Genomic DNA, 12,259 nt, shown 5'->3' with positions numbered 1-12,259 from the left:
GACGCAAAACAGGAAATCCAATGTAGAGCAGACCATCTCATTTCAGTTCAGCCCTCACAGGTCTATGCAGCCTTTACAAAGGGGATGCAGCCCCTGAATTGGGACACAGTATTTGAAAATACATCAGCTTGAAAAGATGTGGTGGTGCTTCACCCTCCTAGCACTGGTAGCATTGTGTGATTAGGGACTAACCCATTACCTGACTAATGGGTGCAACTGGACATAACTAAAATTGGGAAGAAATTACCAATAAAAAGGTCTAAAGAATGACCAACACAAACCGTACATCAACAGATGAGCTACAGTCTCTAACTGTACACCAGCAAAGTGGAGCTACTAACAGGTGGAGGAGTTTCTAATAAAGTGAAGACTGCGAATATACAGGACAAGCAAACAGGTAAGTAGGAATGAGGGAGAGAAGCAGCGATGGTCAATCCATTCGAGCAGGAACTTCGTCAAACATTGGACACTTAGGTTTTAATTAGTTTTTTACTGTACAAAGTTATTATTATTATTATTATTATTATTAATAATTCTATTCATGGAGATACAGAAAACACATTTAAGTAGTTATACATCTCGAGAGTAAAGCAAATAATAAATTGAAAAATATGCTCACCTTCTTGGCTCACTTCAGAGAACTTTACACTTCGCTGTAAGGCAATAAACAAATACACTTATCTTAACTACCCAAATAATACATGGAAAACACTTATAAACTTTTGTATCATGTGAAATGTTATTAAATTTTCATTTTAGTTATCGCCGCTGATAAGTGTGGTGTCATTTGAGCTCAATTATTCCCTTTACTTTCTCAAATGTTCCTCACTCACTTTTGTCAGACATTGTTTGGAAAGTGCAGATTCTAAGCTTTCAATCTGTACCACATTTGTGTTTGTAAGTAAAACAATATTTTATTACAATTTGTTGCTTTGCGAATGTAAACAGATGTAAATGTAATATTTATTAAAATATATGTAACTATGTCATTAATCATGTAATTACATTTAAACTGTAAATCAAAACAGTAACAACAATATAATCACACATTTTATACTCACATCTTTGCCTTTCTGGCACCTCACCTTCACACGCCAGATAATAAGCCCAATCACTATGACTGTAGCCACAGCACTCAGGATGTACACACAAAGTTCAGCTATCAAACCATACAAGAAAAACACAGATACAGAAAATAATACACATTAAAAGGCTAAAAACATCTCTCAGCAAGTGTAGGAAAAATGTGAAAGAGGTTAAAACTGAAAGTGATTAAAATGGCAGAATTCCAGCTGAAAAAAAAAAACTAGTCCAAGCTGGACAATATGACAATATTTATTATTATTGTGATCATTTATGGCCCAGTATGTCACAATATGATTTTAGTATATTCAGTATATTTTGAAGATCATCTGTAATTAAAGAGACCATAATCTGCATTTGTAGTTTTTGATGGTACTTTTTACAATTTAACACCACTGGTTCTTTTTTCTTTGGTCTGTTTTGCCAAAAAACAAACAAAAAACAGTCACGCATCATGGATCATAAAGTTTTGTACTTTTATATTACATATTTGCTGTATCCCACCACTACTGTCAGAAAAAAAGATACTAAACTGAACTTTTCACTGGGAAAAACTTATTTAAGGTACACATTGTTTGTACCTTGATGAATGAAAAATGTACCTGCACAGCACCTTTATTTCTGACAGTGTAGTCCTGGCCATGTATTGTATTTTAGGAAAAGTATCTGGCAGGTTAGTAAATTAAATAATGAGAGAAGCTGTAATTGAGTGCGTTTAGATGCATAATAATAATCCACTAACTGCTAAATCAAAATTGGGTGTAAAATTTGCATGTGCAGTAAAAGCCAATGACTAAGCAAAAATACAGGTCATACAGGTATACATGACCACATGAATAATCAGATAGCTACTCAAATCCGATAATGATCATTATACTATTATTTTATTATACTTTACTTACATGCACCATTGCTTGATTGTGATTGGGGGTCAGGACTGGTGTCATTAACAACTACAGAAACACAAAAAAGAGCTACATGAAAACATGTGAAGCTGCATTTCGTAAGATCTGAAACACAGTCCCTCCATATGACAACGATGTTCCTCACCAATAAACTGGGTGTGAAAAATGAAAAATGTTTCTTTTTTTACCCAACTATCTCCCCAATTTAGTCGTCTCCAATTCCACCCGCTAGTTAGGACTCCCCCAGTTACTATCAATGTTAGGAGGGTGAAGGCTAACACAGGCTTCCTCCGAGACCTGTGAAGTCAGCCACCGCTTCTTTTCGAACTGCCGCTCATGCAACGTCACTGGACAGCTGAACGCGCTCGGAGGAAAGCGCCAACCGCCAGTTCTGTCACGTCAGCTAAAAGACGCCTGCGCTGACTAGCATCGCGTTGAGTGATGGGGGGGGGGAAAGGGGGGGCATCCTACCCACCCAGAGAAAGCGAGGCCAGTTGTGCTCTTTTGGACTCCTGGCTACAGACGGCTGTAGCATTACCAGGGATCAAACTCGCGATCTCCTGATGAGACAGCCAACGCTTAGGCGGGGGCGCCACTTGGGAGCCCCCAAAATGAAAGAAATGTTTGAAGGGAATAGCAGGTGGCACTCACCTCTGAAACGGAACGGCCGGTTGTTCTGAAAAAACAACAAAAAAAAAACGCACAGAAGACATTAGTTTTACATGTGGAGGTGGGGTAATGTAACGATTATAGGGGTGGGCGTATTGGCAAAAATATCACAGCCCTTAGACATTTTCACAACACACAATACCGAGCACGATCTTTTGTCACACAGACACAGTGAACTACTAGTGCCATATTTTAAAAACTGCCATAAAAATTGTAGATGCAATGATTCTTATTTAACGTTTTCCTCTGTATGATGCTAATTCCTGTGTTGCCATCCAGGTAAGCCACTTCTTAACATTCAGCCGATTACAGCCAAGTTTTTTTGTATTGTTTCTTTGTCAATGGTTAGCCGTATATCTGTTAATGAACTGTTACTAATCACTGAATATCAAAATTAGTTGGAATGCACATCCCTGGCAGCAAAAGAATTTTACTGTGACCTGACAGATGTGCTGCGTCGCTCCTGGTTTAAAACTGGCTCCATAAGCGCTACTAAAGAAGTACTGCAGAAACTCTGATTGTATGGATAAAGAATATGGATCAGTTTTCTCTCATATGTATGCAGTGAGTGAGCTGGTTTGAGAGCCACAGGACTACATACTAATGATAATGAGCTGAGGTTTAAATTAAAGTTTTAACAGTGTAACAGTGGATAAGCCCTTGTCCAGGAAAATTAATAATCTCACTCCAGTCACCTGAAAATCTCACTAAAGCCACCTGAACACTTCGACAACCCTGTTAAGCTATTATAACTTAATACAGTCAAGGGCACTATTCGGACTGGATTAGTTTTCCATGGGGAGGCGGGATAAAGCCCGCTTACCACAGGACGTCTGTAATGTTTATGACCAGTTCACACGCGATAAGAAATCTCAGTATAAAATGACGGCGATGGGAGTGGCGACTCAAATTTTGCAAGAGTTCAAAGTATATACGCCGTTATTTTGTTTATCCTATTCATCTGTCTTGCTGTTTTAAGTGAATACACTTAATACACACATGAATACACAGTGAATACACACACGTGCCACTAACAGTGTCATTAGCTGTGGAATTCACAGCTCAACATCAACACAAAATCATCTTTCTGTATTTTTACATGTTCTGAGCTGTTAAAGTGAGATGGGACAGTAACATGGCATATCAGCTTAATTTTAGCTGCAGAGAACAAAAGTAAATGCTTATTCGAGCCTCCATACTTCAAAAACCTGTTTCCACTGTTCATGATAGCAAACAGACACACACACACACACTTTTTACCATCGTGTCGGTACACTGCAGCTTCAGGCAAAATTCAGAAGGACAGCCGTCGAGGGTCACATTCTGATGTTGTTTCAACGGTCTTGAAAGATCAACAGTCATACGCACATCAAGATGTACAGCACAGTCCTACAAGTCAAGACCAGCATAAGAAGAAAAGTATAAATAAGATGGGGCCCTAATACACCATACATTACTTCCCTAAAATCCAACAAAAACTACTACTTAATTCCATTAAACAAATGTAGTGCAGAATAATAAACGTATACCTTGTCATAAATTCCAGGGTCGCAGTCTCTGTGTTCCTCTGTAATGTGCTGTTCCAATACAAATGTGACGGTGCCGTTCTTACAGAAAACACTGGTGTAATCTAAAAATCAAACAGTTCCACACTGAGTAAATCACTGGGTAGGTTACAGTAGTGCTTCCCCAATCCAGTCCAGACAGTCCTTATCGTTTACTTCACTTCAGCACAACTGTGGCCCACCAAGTAGATCTGGTTGTGTTGGAGACTGTTAGAGTAAAAAGGTGGGCTGTGTGGGGTTCCTGCAATCTAGCACAGCAGTTTAACCATATGAAAGCCTTGCTAAATAGAAGATTGTTCTGTTGAATTAGGTGCATCAGAAGAGATAAACACCTCAAATATGCAGTGCAGGGGTGCAGGATGACTCAGCTAAACTAAAAAAAAGCCAATTCATTAGTTTAGTACTGTGCAAAGGTTTTAGGCCCCTGAGGAAATTGGATTTAAAGCTATTCATGTGGACAGTAAGCATTGTATTACTAGTCTAATATCAGAATAAATACAAATAACATTACTATAAGCAGTGATTTTACATAAGTGTTTGTTTAACCATTCTCAAACAGCTCCTTGTTTCAGCCCAATATTACTAGTTGTCATCATCCAATACCGGTTTCAGATCATCATTTCTCTGACCGAGAGGACGGTATCCCCTTGCATCCCCCCTCATATTAAGCCATGCTGTATGACCCAGCGTTCTAATGTTGTACAAAAATAAATGTATAATTTGTGTAATATGAATAAAATGTACTTACTCTCTCTGCCGCATTGAGCCGAAACGTCAGTGCTGCCCTCACCACCACCTACAGTAAGATAAAGAGAAAAAACAAAACATGCAAAACTTAAATTGCATCTTATTACAACCGTTATGTTGATGGATGAAAGGGAAAAGGAAAAAACCCAACAAAACAGCTTTGAACGACAAAAAGAACTAATAGGCAGGGTTGCCAGGACACGCACAAATCTCCGACCCAAAAACTCAAAGCTGAAAATTTCAAAAGCCGAAACCAGCCCAAGATTTGAAGATTTCTTTGCAAAAGAAACAGCTTGTAAATCGCACAAAACTACTTGACTTTTAATGTAAGTCAATGGAACCAGAACGTTTTCCAAGTCATTTTGGGCCATTTTTTTGGTCAGTTCTTCATGAAACTTACACATAATTTTTTTTATTTGTTTATAACAAAAACACACTTTAGAATAACCAGAAAGAATAAATCAGAAAATATTACCAGCATTAAAACTACGGGTAGGATATTAAGATAGGAGCCTAAATCACTTTATCAAAGGTAAGCAGTAACATTAAGCTTTTTTAACACACTTGAAAAAAGGCTAACTGACATGAAAAAAACACAATAACACTTTAGAAATGATAAGTCCATAATAAGTACAGCGTAGTACAGTACAGTATAGCGTATTACCGGCCTTGGCGGGAAAAGCTCCGAATGGGAGGGGCATAACTTCATATAGGAATGCGTAACTTTGTAAACACGTCAAGGCCCGTGACGTAAGCCTCGTGCGCTTTAAGCCAGGGTGCACTACATGACGTCCAGCGTCAGGTGGCTGTCTGTCTACCAGGGACAACACAACACGATGCGGACTCACAGGTCCAGATATTCACCTGCAGTAGACAGAACCGCCCACACTGGAAACAGGCACGTCACTGCCAGCCACACAGCTGTCCCCTACGGTGGGCACACAGCCCCCCTAACCAGCCCCACAGCCCCAATAACATCCATACAGCAACTTATTCACACATTGAAGTCTCTCCTGCGGCGCTACCCGCGCGTGGCCGCTCTGCCTGGCCAAGGCCCCCGCGCGCCCACGGTCAGTAGCGGGTCGCTACAATATATTTCGGGCGTCTGCGAGGCACCAGCGACGGTGGAGCCTCTCAGGTGGCGTCTTTGAACAGTTCACACAGTGTTCAGAGCTCACCTGTCGGACTCCGCCGTCCTCGTGTTTATGAGGGAAGCTGTGAGAAAAGCTCCGCATTCCGCCTCATAAGCGGCCCGAAGACGGACTGACGGGCAGCAAACCCATAATAACTCGCTGACAGACATGACGAAATAGTTAAAACGTCTTTTTTCTGCGCTCCAGTACTGTTTTCCAGTCAGACGGTCGAGTGAAAGGAGCAACAGCGATTGAAGCACAACGACACGGTCATTAGTGTCAGAGTCAGACTGTAACACACCGGTCGGCCGGTTTCGGAGGCTGACGGAGCTCAAATTACACTCAGGATTTCTAGCCAACATTTCAAACCGAGCAAAGAAACGAGAGGAAAGTCCCACCTTCTCCATTAGCAGCTGTGCAGCTCCATGACAGGACTAAAATAAAGGAGAAGCTCAGCATCGACGTGACTCCTGCTTTCTCTCGTTCCATCCCAGCCGCTCTTCTCTCGGATACTAACCAACATGTGCCGCGCTCTGAGCCTTTATAGTAGCTCCGGCCCCCTAGTGGGCGCCAGTTTCACCAAACGGTGGTGCCATCGCGGAGTGTCCTACACACTGATCTAATCGAAAATGTAAGATATATAAATTTAAAAAGTTCATAAAAACCACCTAGAGCCCTGAAAAATAGCATTTTTACCTGTCTCTACTCTCTAATACTTCAGTTTACTGTATCATATAATGATTAAAACCCTTCATAAATAATCTTGTTTGCATTGTTGTGCGATTCCATATTCAATCTATGCTTTAAATTTGTTATTTCATGAGAAATGTATAATATTTTAGTTAAAATACACATTTTTGTCATGTCCTCAGGTTTTCACTCAGTCCTGTTACCCTTACACACACCCGCTTCTGACAAACTTGGGACGTTCCACAAGGCACATGTTTAATGGAAAGCTGCCTCACCTGGATCCACCGAAGGCCGTGGGACGACCAAAAGTGAATTCTCTCATATTTTTTCTGTATATCAATGATTTTGTAACTATGACTGAGAAGGTTAATTAAATGTACTTACCTAATGTTCCCTAAATTGTTTCTTAGATGTTATTTGTTTATTTTAAAAATGCTAGTTATTGGTAAATAACTAGAATGTGGCATCATATTTATTGTGTTTGCTAATTCTATGCTAAAAACTCATCTAAGAGTAACAGGCCTGAGTAACAGTAACAGGAGTGAGTAGCGTCCTTTGGTTTATTGGTTTATCAACGTGACCATTAGTTAATATAATACTATTCATCCGATTTCACAGCTGAAGTCACTTACGTTTTTCACATTTAAGATTAGTTTTACTATGTGAATCCTATATTTACGGGAAGTCAATCTACCACTAACATGAATAATATATATGTCTATGTATATGTGATGGTGGCGTGTTAGTGTGTGTTGTGCTAGTATGAGTGGATCAGACACAGCATGCAGTTGCATGCTGGACATAAAACATATGAGACATGAAAAATCTAGATGCTTTTGAAACGTGATGTTGGCAAAGACTTTTAAGAGAAACTTTGATGGCAAAGAAATCAAATGAATGCCTCCTCCACGAAATCAAGCCTCATCTCTCACTCGAAGTCCAGATACTCAAACTGAAGCTCTTATTTTGGACATATTCCTGGAAAAACCAATTCATTGGAAAAGGTGATTATGCTTGAAACACCTGAAGGTGAAAGAGGAAGAGGACGACCAGCTACATGATGAATGGATACAGTCATGGAAATCACGAACAAGCCATTCAGAAGCCTAAAGACCCAAACAGAAGACAGGATATTCTGGAGGAACAGTATCCTACATGTGGTCACCAGCAGTTGGAAACGACTGGACGGCACTGAATAACTAATAAAATGGATGCATGCAAAAGTTTGAACATCCCCAGTAAAATTACATGCTTTGTCGATTTTCTAAATGAAAATAAATGAACAAATACTCTACATGAAACAGTATAAAACATGGTGGTGGCAGCATCATGTTATGGGGCTACTGAGGCATTACTTGTTATTGAAGGAAACATGAATGGAGAGATGTATCAAGAGATATTAGGGGCCAACCTCATCAGGTCAGATGGGTGTTTAAAGAACACAATGACCTCAAACGTACAGCCAAAATAACTCAAGGCTGGTTTCTAAAGAAGGCCTAGCAGGTCTCCTGACTTGAATCCCATTGAACATTTAGGGAGGATTTTGAAATTGCGAGTCCATCAGAGGGACCCTCATAACTTGGGGAACTGAAGATGGTTTTTGAGAGGAATGATCCAAAAATGAACCTCAAAGAAGTACTTTTTACTATAGACGTCTAGAAGCTGTAATTGTCAACAACGGCTTTGCAACAAAATGCTACTATTATTATTAATTTGTGGTGTCTAAATACACTATTTAAACCTATGCTTGTTCATGTTTATGAACACACAATTTATATATATTTGTAAGCACAGAGTCAAAAGACATTGGCTCCTGTACATCAAAGTTGTGTACGATAAGATCTGACTGTAAAATGAACGTATGCAAATGTAACAGTTCTATTAATCATCAGTTTCATTTGTGGTGTATCGGTACGATCAGTCTTACGTCTGGTAGGAGGAGTGCAACAACCTAAAAAAGTGCCTGATTTGCAGTTAGCTAGCCATCACTATTATCAGTATCATCGGTAAGAATAAAAATAGGAAATATCAATAGTATTAGTAATTTATGCAGTACAAAACTATTCCGTGTTTCACTTAAAGACGCATTATACTGTGCGTTTTTATACTAATGACACTGCCCAAAAAATAAGCAGCACAAAACACAGTCAGGGCAGAAGTTTCTCATACTCTGCAATAACACTGTTTCCCAGAGACTGAGATCTGTGGCTGAGGCTGTCATTATAATCCCACATGTTCTTTGATGTGGTGAATGTGCAGATCTCCTCCTCTGCTGACTGCTCAGGTCCTTACAGTCCTCGAGTGGGTTACTTTCTCCAATGCTTTAACATTTCAACAACATGAATCAGCCAGAGCTTTCTGTCTATGACTAAAGTGTATGCCTGAAGAGGATCAGAGGAGCCAAAGTTTTCAGACGTCAGATTAAATAATGTTTCCCAGAACAAAAACTGTGCAGTTAATGACTCCCATAAGATCACAGATCATGCTGGCAGTGGACACTGGTTTGAACGAATCCATTTTTTTTTTTCCTTACACATCTTTAAATAAGGATTACTTTTGTTCCATTGCACAGGTCCAGGTTTTGTGACTTTTACGCTGGATTTAGGACCTTTGTACATGGATACAAGCTGCTTCAAAAAGACTTTGGGAAGCCCATGATTTAGACTTTTAGACTGGGTAACAGGGGTGCAGATTCAAATCCTGTGGTCATTTGTGAGCGTGTACTCTTGCAGTGTTTAAGTATCCCGTTTTCCTCGACCATTTAGATTAACAGCCTGAAATACTTACCTTGACCTTTGATATTACAACTAATACACATAGAACATACAATATAATTACCTCAAATATGATATTAGCGCAAATACAACACTTAAATTTTGAGGCTGCCCACAAGGCACAAACCTTCGTGGGCATGCTAACTTTAACATAGGCTTTTGAGAAAAAGCCCTGACTACACCTATTAGCTTTGATCTAACTGTTGTATCTCTTTTGCAACAATTTGTGTTGTTGCAGAACCAACAAGCCTGCTCTTTTGCAGTGTTTATATGCCTGAGCCGAAAGAAAACAGACCAATATTGAGCAATCTGGGATTCCCCCACTGGTGCATTGAGAGTGCCACAATGACACATTTGAACTATTTTGGGCTTGAGAGAAGTTGTTAGACGTTGCGACCCCACATGTTGTCTAGGGCGCTGTGAGATCAGTAACATGTGGCATTAGAAGACTGAAATGGTGATGACTGGTTAAAAGCTTGAGGAACTGACCAAATTTTATTAAAACCAACCACAATAAAATGGTGCGCTATGATGCCCAGTACCAAACTTGAAGAATCAAACAGCACACACAAGAGAACAAAACCTAACCACACTTGCCTGCTCTGAAACAAAAATACTTAGCTAAACTACAAAAGAAAACTATTCTACACTTCTTCCCTGGCCAGTAATCAAAAGTACATGTGGCGGTGCCCACCATATGACCTAGGGATCAAGACATGGTGGAAATTGCCCTCTTACCTGTTTGAAAGCCCAGGTGGTACAAATAATCATTTTTTGTAAAACAAAGTTAAAAGAAACACTGGAAAAATACCTAAAATAAAAGCACCAACACAAGATTAAAAACCACAAACTAAAGCACAGCACACATGATCAGTCCCCTTTCTCCAGCCACCTTGAAGGCCTCTTTTTCAGGCTTAGGCTCCTCCCCCAGCTACACCAGCCAGGACTCTGATTTTTCAATGGTCCTCCTCACATGACTGATGGCAAGACAGGTACACCTATGAAGGGAGAGAGACCTACACAAACACATACATACATCATCCAGGGTGCTGAAGCCTATCCCAGCTGTCATTGGGCAGAAGGCAGGATACACCCTGCATAGGTCACCAGTCCATCGCAGGGCAGACAGACAGACATATACATTCACACCTAGGGGCAATTTAGCATCTCCAACTGGCCTGACTGCATGTTTTTGGAGTGTGACACGGGGAGAACATACAAACTCCACAAAGAAATGACCCTGGTCGCCCGCCCAGGAATCGAACCCAGGCCATTCTTGCTGTGAGGCGACAGTGCTACCCACTGCACCACCGTGTATTCTTGTTTTGACTTTGAAAAGTTGGTGTGACCTGAAGACCTGGCAGGTATTCCACAAAGCAGGATATCTTAGTTAGCCAGATAACTTGAGCCCAAAGATGAGGACTGTCCAATGGGATTGTCCCTCAGCTCTTTTCCTATTGGACAGGCTTGACTTTGGGCTAAAGTTACCTAGCTAAACTGAGAAATCTTGCTTTGTGCTTCTAAATGAGCCCTAACAGCCACTTCCCACACTTGAACTGTTTTCTTCTGTGGTGGTGTAGCTCTCTATGCAGCGGCTAATTGACTTTAAAGCATTTTGAATAAACCTTGGCTGACAGAATTCAGCACCTGCCCATCTTCTATTACGAGGTGTTTTGAGTCACAGGGTTTTCTGTCCTTTTCCAAGCACAATGAAACACATTTTTATTATTATTATACATAATTATTATACATGACCATGCTTTCTGGAAGCTTTCTGTTTGGTATATTGTATTTGTGCCAGCAAGTCGTTTCCATGGATTTTTCCCTCCCTTTCTTTTTTTGAATCCTCAAATTTAGTCAACGTTTCCGTTGCTTTCCATTCTTCTAACTGGCCTTCTGGACTGGAGTTGGCTATCATAATTCTAGCTAGTAGCTGCAAGCTAGCTACCCTGCTCAGACAGCCTAGCCTAGCCTACCAAGTCTAGCCTACCAACACATATAGTCATATTAGCTTAGCATTTTTAAACCATTTGCAAGCTTAACTTTCCTCTAAAAAAGAAACTGCCTTTCATTTTCCTTTCCTCTCTTTCCTTTTTTTGACTCCTCAACTTTTTTATGTTAGCACACCTAGCAGTCACCATGATTAGCTACCAAAGCTAGTGAGAATGTGGACTGTACCATTGTGCCCAAACAAAGGGGGAGCGCTTCCTTTTCTATGGATGCAAAATTAGGGTTTCAACTTTCTTCATTTTGCTAGTATTCCTTTAATTTTGACCCTTCGAAAATGAAAAGTGTACACTAAAACTTTTAGTCCAAACCCTCTTTACTTCAATATTTCAATATTTGCTCGTACAGATCTCCGACATAATGCTTTGTTCTGTATTCGACATCTTGCCCATCTTAGCATATTTCATATGTTGCAGCAATATGAGCCGAGCAGAACTCTCAGATCATTAGGATCTAGTCAGTCAGTCCTGCTGAAGGTAAAGACTGAACATGGAGAAGCAGTGTTTGGCTACTATGCTGCTCTTAAATGGAACCAGTTGACAGAGAGCATTAAATGAGTCCCAACACTGGACACTCTGAAATCCAGGCTCGAAACATTCCTATTTGAGCAGATTTCAGCACAGTTTAAAACACTGTTAGCATTTGTAGCTCCTTTTCCTCTGTAACAGCACTTAAAAAAAAAGCTG

This window comes from Colossoma macropomum, unplaced genomic scaffold (genome assembly GCF_904425465.1).
Source record: "Colossoma macropomum unplaced genomic scaffold, Colossoma_macropomum, whole genome shotgun sequence".
NCBI lineage: Eukaryota > Metazoa > Chordata > Actinopteri > Characiformes > Serrasalmidae > Colossoma > Colossoma macropomum.
Note: the sequence above shows the minus strand (reverse complement) of the source record.